Source organism: Talpa europaea (genome assembly GCF_964194135.1).
Source record: "Talpa europaea genome assembly, chromosome: 5".
In the NCBI taxonomy this organism is placed as follows: domain Eukaryota; kingdom Metazoa; phylum Chordata; class Mammalia; order Eulipotyphla; family Talpidae; genus Talpa; species Talpa europaea.
This window is the reverse complement of record NC_140071.1, coordinates 52,230,982-52,240,458: the sequence shown is the minus strand read 5'-3', so window position 1 is coordinate 52,240,458 and position 9,477 is coordinate 52,230,982.

Sequence of the window (9,477 nt, the reverse complement as noted above, 5' to 3'; positions counted from 1 at the left end):
TGGAGACAACTCCCTTTGAAATGACTTCCTGGACCGAGGGGGTGAGGGAGTTGAAGGCTCCTACTCTCCTCCCTAGAACTCATGGTCCATGACAGGAAGGCTTCCCTCCCTAGTCTCGACAATTTAGGATTGGAAAAAACACTGGAAGGAATCCAAAGCTGTGGTTCATTTCATTCTTTCATTTCCTGCCTTTGCCAAATGCTGACAATTACAAACAAATGTTTTCTTCACAAACACTTTCTTCTAGATGAACATTCTACTCATTTTGTTTGCTTATATGTATATGACTTGAGAAGCACTTTCTAAATCCCCAAGGTGACAGGATTTCCACGTAATGATAATGATTATTTAATGTCATCATCACAATGGGCTGCCTGGGCAAATGAAGTGCTCTCTGGGTCTAAAGCTTCACTCAAGTGAGGTAAATTAACGCTTTCCAGGGTACCAGATTTCCCATCGGGACCCTAAAGAAGGTAATTCATTACCCAGCCATCCTCCACCCCCAACACTGCTGTCTACCAGCAAGTTCCTCAGTTGCTTAAACTGTCAGACTTCTCAACATAGGGAAGTCCAAGAGAGATAAGAATATGCTGAGAAGGTCCAGACTGGGTGGCTATTTTTAGTCATCTGAAGATAGTCCAGAAGTCATAATAATCATCATAATAACCCTGGTGAATGCAGCCCATCTTACTTTGCAAAGTACTTTCATCACATAAATCATCCCCCCTTTGATCCTCACAATAACCCCTAAGGTATGCAAAGCAGGTATTATTATAGTCAGCACTGAGCGATGGTAGCAAGAAGGACATAGACACACAGCTCAGAAAAGGAACAAGAAAAAGTGTAGAAAGGAGAGGGCGCAAACCCCATAACCAATAGCATCTAAAGCATTGGGGGACTGGAACCAGGGGCCATGTGGAGTAGAAACACAATGGGTACATGGAGGCAGAAACATGAAGAGCCAAGGCCATCCAGTTGGGTAGGCTAGGTATCAAAGCTGATTATCTGCTGTGCAAAAGATCACTGTTTCTAAGATGCAAATCAAGAAAGATGGAATGAAGATGGAATTAATTAAAATGAATTAAGATCTATATTTGCCAGGTGTTTTTATAGGCCATGAGATGTTAAATAATACAATCTTCAAGTTAATCTATGCAAGATAAATATCAACTCATTTTTTACAGATGAGAAAACTGAGGCTCCAAAAAGTGAAGCTTTTGCCCTAGGTTATATAATCTCTAGCAGGGAGGAAAATATGAGATTCAAGGACTAGGAGAGAAACAAAGCAACAGAAGACCAGGGGCTCTGGCCAGTGATGATGAGCAGTAAGGTCAAGAAAGCAGCAATAAGAGCTTTAAAAAAAAGAGTTTAAGATTAAGAAAGAAAGGTTTATGGAGCCTGGGGCTCCCTGTGTACTTTTTTCTGTTCTCCAGGTGTCTCAGGGGCAGTGCTCACAGTACCTGGTAGGGAGGCACACCTGACTGAGGTATGAGCGAGTAATATGCAAGATGACCCTAGCAATTATAGCCTTTTAGAAGTAGAGGAAAGGTCATAAAGTAGTTGGAGAGAAGTTGCTTTTCTTCTGCAGTAGCAAGAGGTACAATACCTGAAAACACAGAAGCCTAGCAGGATCATGGCAGCTAGCAGGAAGTTTGCCTAAAGGATCAGGTTCACCCTGCAGAGAGCCAGAGGTGGTAGAAGGAAGCAAATAGGTAGAACCAAAGGAACATCTGAAGGGACCTGGGTAGTAGAAAGAATACTCTGATTTCTTTGCTGGCATGTTGGGCCAGATATTTCTCTGAGATTCCTCTGTAGACTAGTCAATAAAACCCACCTCATAGTTTTTTTTGCTTGTTTTTGGGTTTGTTTGTTTTTTTTTGTTTTTTTTTTGTTTTTTTTTTTTGCTGTGAGGCTTAAATACTCATAAAACAGTACATGTATAAAGACTCTGAATGGCTACTGTTAGTCTTAAGCATTTGAAAGAAATGTTAATGTTAAAAAAGTCTGTGGGAAAGCTGAAAAGAAGAACTGGAGTGATCTATTTCTTGGCATTTAATAAAAAATACCTATTGAAAGCTCACATTCCCCCATCCTCATGAATTCAACCTATGCCATAAGCCTAATTTTTTAGTCTAAGGTGCACATAGAAAGCATCTTAGATGCTTTTTTCCTTCTGTACAACTTAGATAATGTGTTTCTTCTGACAAACTATGAACCATTCTGCTTTAAATAAAGATTACTCATGGAGGGAGAATTAATCAAGGGTAATAACATTCTGCCTGACCCTTAAAAACAGTTAAGAGTCACACCCAGGGACAGCCCATGAAGACCTTACCAAATGGTCTTCAGGTTCTTGAAAAGATTGGTTAAAGAGAGCCCGTCTACACATTTCTACAGTGACTCCTGGCACTAAGGAGAACCATTCCCAAGGAGGAGGTGGCAATTGTGAGCATTACCTGAAAAGATGCTAGAATGTTTCATCTTATAAGTATGGAATAATTCAGGGACCTCCCTGGTGGCGCAAGGGGTTAAGACGCAACCTATGAAGCTAATGGCAGCCACTACAGCAAGAGTTCGACTTCCGGCCAGGAAGCAACCCACATGGCGCAGCAGACCTCTCCTAACTCGCCCGCTGCTCCCCTCAGCAGTGTATTTCAGTCAATCTGCCTGTTCTGTTCCCCATTCTGTCTCTGGTGAATCCTCTCACTACCCACACCTCTGGCCTGTTCTTGTATGCATAAATAATGAATAAATCTTTAAAAATATATGGAATAATTCAGAAAATCTGGTAGACCTCATTGGGCTAATCCCCAATTCTAACCCCACTGGTGGATGTCCTCCCAGAGCAAACAGGGGGTTTCTTTATACAGGTTTGGGTCAGGGGAATTTAATTCTAGGAAGTGCCCACAAGTCTTTCGGATCTAAATGCAAAAATGCCAAGAGACACTAAATGATTCATACAAAATCTCTTCCATTTCGCTAATCCTCTTATTCTATTATTTTTGAATGTCCACATTAAATATTAACATAGTCTTCCAAAATGCACAGAACCTGACAGCACCACAACCAGCTGCTCAGTGTCCCAAACAGTCACAGCACATCCTCTTTCCAGCTGCCATCTCTCACGGTTCCCTCCACAGGCTACCACACTAGCTCACCTTCCAAACACAACTTCAGAGTGGGCTGAGGACACTGGCCACAGTGATGACCTTCCACCCCTGCTCTCCCCATGTGCCTAGTGAGGACGGGGCAGGGCTGAAGTCTAGAACCAGACCAGCTAGACCAGAACTTAGCCCTGGCCCTGTCCTTTAGTCCCATCACCCCATCTGGCAGCATTATTCCCTCCCAGAGCATTGCATTGGATGTTAGTTTACTTTTGATGCGAAATGGAAGGCTGCCTGACTGCCAAGGGTTAGGGAAGAAAGGAGGACCCCTGGCAGGTTATAACTAGCCTGCTGCAAAGCCCAAGAACTGCAACTTTTGGCCTCCCCAGTGTACAGTGGGATGTGTGGTATAGGGCACTTCTGTCATGAAGTCAGGCACACCCATGTGCTGTTGTTAAAGTGGGGAACAGGGCTTGTACCCACATTCCATCTGCTAGGTTAACCAGGAAAAAGTAGCTAAAAACTTTTAGTGTTTTAAGATTCCCAGTCAGCAAAAGCCTCTAAATGAAATAAAATCACAGTTTGCCCTTCTGTAAGTCTTACCTTCTGTTGTCCCAGGGTCTCCATGATGTTAGCATGTGAATTATATAACGTTTGCTCCCGAGACTTAGTCATCATCATAAGTGGAGAAAGGAAAAGAACTCACTGGATTGTCTCTACCTAAATGCCCCAAAGCAGCCTCCTGAGCTTCATCCAACAACTCAAACAGTATTTTTCTTTCTTCCTTCCTTCCTTCCTTTTTTTTTTTAAGGATGAGTACGTCTCTAAACTGGAAATGGGGAGAGGAACCTGGCAAGTGGCTGGTACAACTGAGGAAGCAAAGAACTCTACATAAAAACCATTCTCCCAAATTTCTCCATGAAAAAGAAGCAATTTTCAGGACACAACCCAAGAATAAGCTATGTAGGACCTAAGGTTGCAGGAGACTGGAAAGCCTGGCTGGAATGTTCCCGGCTCCCAGCAGAATGAGTCAGCTGTGCTGGTCACTAGCGGATGACCAGCTGTGCTGGTCACTAGCGGATCTCTCCTGCCCCCCAGTGCCCCTGGCTGCCCAAAGTTCCCACTGTGTCCCAGACTTCAGAGCTTTCCTCCAAGTCAGCTTCTCCTGTGTCCTATTCCCTCAGGGCAAAGCACTGTGTTTTCTAAGTAACACCTAACTAATCTAATATAGTCTAATCTGAAAGAGCTAGTAAATATGATTGGATTAATGTGCTAGTACTTCTAGAAGATACAATTTGCGTTCTGGAGACACAAGCCTTTAACCTAAGGAGTGGGAATTTTCATTACCCTGGCAGGATAGGAGCAAGGCAATTTTGCGAGGGGTAGGAATTTCATGACCATATTTTAAAACTGCAAACAGCCTTGCCTATTCCTACAGCTAGGAAAGTTTTGAGTTTCATTTTTTAAAGAGCTACCAACCCATGCCTGCACGTAATCTTTCTTCTTTTTCCCTTCCTCCTCAGTATTGATTATGCTCAGAGGCTTCGGGCTTTCTTTTAACCTCAGGTAATAACAGTGATTAGTAGCACCTGGGTTGTACTTCCTTAGTGGGCATTTAGTAAATCTTCAAAAATATATATATAGTACCTACCTAATTATTAAAAATAATCAGGACTTAAATTTAATTCTTTTTATTTTGGTCTATTTTTGGCAAACCTAATAAACAACTTCAGAGACATGCAAGTACTCTTGGAGAGAAGACCTACCATTTATGTACATATACTATATGTCTGATACACTCAATGTTCTAAACCAGTTATAAACTGTCCCACTCCTCATTATAACCCAGTGAATCAAAAGCTACTATCCTATTTTTCAAAGGAGAAAAGCTGATATGCTGGGAGTTAAATAAGCTAGCCAAGATCACAGAGTTGAAAGTTCGAGAGGAAGAATCGCAATGCACTTTTCACTGAGCCCTTACTGACTGCTTACTCCTACCAGACATAGAAGGAGCTATGGCAGAGGCGCCACTATGTACTAACTTGAGCTTTTCAATCTTACAGTGCTAAATGAGGAGTTCTCAAAGCATGGTCCCCAACCAGCAAAAACAGCCCCCAGGAAACTTGTTAAAAACCACAAAATTCTGCGGGCCCCTCCATACTGAAAGAATCAGAAGTTCTTGGGGTTGGATCCAGCCATGTGCATTTTAACAAGCCCTCCAGGTGATACCAATGTATGCTCAATTTTGAGAAGCACAACACTAAGACATCAGGGTAGATTTCAAAGTCTGAGGAATGGGTCAGGAGTAGCACCTTTTTAACATCTTTTCCTTGAGATTCCTTTTCAGTTGGAGATGTCATCATTTTATTCTAACTCTACAGAGATTTGAACAAATGAACCTTGTTGGCATGCACTTGACAGATGTGTGACATGGTAGATGGAAATAAGATAAACAATGCAAAAAAAAAAAAAGCATTTCTCAAAATCCTGTGAGGTAAGCAGGGTAATGGGTGTTTCTGAATTTAACATGGGGAGAGGGGGAGCTAATCTACATTGTCTCTGTCTAACTCCCATGAGTCTGCTCTCTACTTGCACAAAATTATGTGGGACACTATGAAAAGCACCTATAAGCTTCACTTGACAGATACCTGAACAGCTTGTGTCCCATTTTCTTTATTCTGCAATACCTGTTTCTTAAACCAAAATGAGACAGAGGTCAGTTTGGTCTGGGAAAAGCCCACCAGCCTCAGGTCTTCCCACTTCTTCTGAGGGGAGGGCAGAGCAGCCTAGCCTGCAGCTGCTCTGTGCTACCTGTGCTTAATGATCTGGGGCCATCCAAGAAGGAAGTTCTGCCCTCAGTTTTTCAAACCCCATGTCTTGTCTTCTATTAATATTTTTGGGCATATGCGATATTAGCTTAATTGTGCCCTGAACAAAAGGAAACAGACAATCATGGATATCACGCTCTCTTTATCTGAAAAATAATAGTGATTTGAGTAGGTTCTCAGATTGGGCCAGGTCAGAAGTAGAGGGAAACTGCCCCACTAGGCCTGTCAGTGACCTGGACCTTCTTAGATCAGGGGTCAGCTGTTTACACCCTGCAGGGAGGAACTCATTTTGGTGAAAAACAAAGTTTGGAGTCTGAAGTCACATTGGCCAGTGGTACATTCCAGATGGGAAACTTGTGACTCCTAAGCAGTAGTTACTACCTGTGTGACTTTGGACAGTAAACTTTATCTCTTTGGGGCTGGGTTTCCCGTCCCTTTGGAGAAGAGGCAGAGGGTAGGGCAGGAATAATAGCCACCAGGAAAGAATGAAGAGAAATGGGAAACAGTTTCACAAGACAAGCATAAAGAGAACTAGGGCCTCCCTGGTGGTGCAAGAGGTTAAGACACAACCTATGAAGCTATTCACAGCCACCGAAGCACGAGTTCAATCCCCGGCCAGGGAGCAACCCACATGGTGCAGCAGACCTCTCCTGACTCACCCGCTGCTCCCCTCAGCAGTGTACTTCGGTCAATCTTTCTGTTCTGTTCCCCACTCTGTCTCTGGTGAATCCTCTCACCCGCCACACCTCTGGCCTGTACCCTAGCTCTTGTATGCATAAATAAATAAATCTTAAAAAAAAAAAAAGGGCCTCCCCAGTGGCACAGCGGTTGAGCGCTGGGTTGTGAAGCTGCCCACAGCCTCTGCTGCGCCGGTTCAATTCCCGGCCACAGGGCGAGGGTCCCACATGGCGCGCAGAACTCTCCTGCCGCCCGCTGCTCCCCTCAGCAGTGTGCTTGGTCAGTCTGCCTGTTCTGATCCCCAGTCTGTCTCTGGTGAATTCTCTCACCCTCCCACGCTTCTGACTGTGCCCAGTGCTTGTATAAATAAATAAATCTTTAAAAATAATAATAATAAATAAATAAATAAATCTTTAAAAAAAAAAAAAAGAATAAAAAGAACTAGGGCACAGTAACCCAAAGGCACCAGACCTTCTGAAGAGATATTAAATGAATGTCAGCTCTTTTCCTCTTCCCCTCTAAAGTGCTAAGGTGGATTTTCACCAGAGTAGGTAGGCACATTAACCTGAAAGAGCAGTCACAGAGGTTATATAAACAGGGCTTTATAAACAGGGTTAAGTGCCCTGGTAACAGGTCTCACAGGCATCTCCCAGGGATCCTGGTATAGCAGTGTGTAATTTCTAATCTTGACATACAGAATAAAGCAGGGATGCCTCACATCCTAAAGAAGGGAAAAACTGGGTCTGATCCACAGACTCTCCCCTAAGGCCTCTGAGAAATGTTGGGCTCACTTCTTACCACAACTCTGCAACCAAAAACACACCCCCAAAATCAACAACTGCAGTACTCAATAAATCCCTAAATACTTCAGGGGAATGACACGCCAATCGGCTATAGAGAGAATAAACACCACACTCAGTGTCTAAGATTCAATCTAAAACATTTCCCACAGACTTTTTTTTTTTTTTTTGAAGTTTTCCCAAAAGGAGAGAGCCCTCTGCTGGCAAATCCACACTCTGCTAGGAAAGGACCTGATTCCAAATGGTCAGCTTAGAGGGCTGCTTTCTCCTTTACAGGTTATTTCCAATTAGCTAAGTTTTCATCCACGGTAGGAAAAGATGTGGTATGAATTAATGAAAGTTGATGGTATAAAACCTAAATCCATAAAACTTTTTCTGCTAGCATGATTACAACTTCCTATAGCAAACAGAGGGGATATAGAGAGGATATAAGAGCCTTCTCCTCCTCCCCCACAGTACATGAATAATCGTCTAGAAGTGTCTTATGCATGCATGGCTCTATGCAGTGTTTGGATACTCACACCACTCAGTTTGGAATAGACTACAAACAACTAAAATGGCTATCAAGGGCAGATGAGAAAATACATTTTTTATTGTACACTCAAATAATAGATAGTAGATGGGTTGTTTTGTTTTTTTTTTAAGTGAGGAAGCTCATTCTCTACCTATATGGAGAGATCGCCATGTCTTTAACAAGAAAAAGCAAAGTACAGAAACAAAATATATAATATGTTGTCATTTGCATAAAAAGGAAAGTATATATTTGTATTTGCATCTACACTCATAAAGTGAAACATTCCTAGAAGCTTGCAAGAGAAATTAATAATCATGGTTACATGTTGATAGGGGTGTGTGCACTATGTAATGGTGGGCAGGGGTGAGGAGAAATGTTCACTCTGTTATATATTTTGACCTTTAGTATGAATGTTTTAACTTATCAAAACATTAAATAGGTCATTTTACAAATGACTCCAGAATAGTCATCAGAATTTCTTTTACTCAGTCCTATAATAACGGTTGACTTTTATTTAGTATTTCTTAGGTGCCATGCATGGTGCTAAATGCCTTACCTCTATGAACTCATTTACTCAACACTCCCAACCAGCCTGTGAGGTTGGAACTATTCTTGCCATTCATATTCTAGAGACAAGGAATCTGAGGGACAGACAGGTTAGACTACTTGCCCAGGTTTACACAGAAAAAGCCTCCAGGCAAGCAGTTCCAGAGTTCCTGCACATACCCTGCTCTGTGGCTACCCCAGGGGAAATTTCAACATAGTAAAGCTGATATCAGAGAGTGTATAAATTAAAAATCCAAAAGTCTTAGTTAAAAGTTTGGGGGAGTGGCAGTGGTGCAGTGGTTGAGTACTGGGCTGTGAAGCTGCCTGCAGCCTCTGCAGCATGGGTTCGATCCCCGGCCGCTAGCAAGGGTCCCACATGGCGCACAAACCTCTCCTGCCACACCCGCTGCTCCCCTCAGCAGTACTTCATCAGTACTTCATCAGTCTGCCTGTTCTGCTCCCCGCCCTGGCTCTGGTGAGTTCTCTCACCCTCCCGCGCTTCTGACTGTACCCAGTGCTTGTATAAATAAATAAATAAATCTCTTTAAAAAATAAAATAAAAGGGGCCTCCCCTGGTGGCACAGCGGTTGAGCGCTGGGCTGCAAAGCTGCCTGCAGCCTCTGCAGCACCGGTTCGATCCCCGGCCACCAGCAAGGGTCCCACATGGCGCGCAGACCTCTCCTGCCACCCTCTGCTCCCCTCAGCGGTGTACTTCGTCAGTCTGCCTGTTCTGTTCCCCGCTCTGTCTCTGGTGAATCCTCTCACCCTCCCGCGCTTCTGACTGTACCCAGTGCTTGTATAAATAAGTAAATAAATCTTAAAAAAAAAAAAAAAAAGAATAAACCTTTAAAAAAATAAATAAACTAAACTAAAAGTTTGGGGGAGTGGGCCTCCCTGGTGGTGCAAGAGGTTAAGGCACAACCTATGAAGTTGTCCGGGGCGTCTGCGGCGCGAGTTCAATCCCTGGCTGGCCGGGGAGCAACCCACATGGCGCAGCACACCTCTCC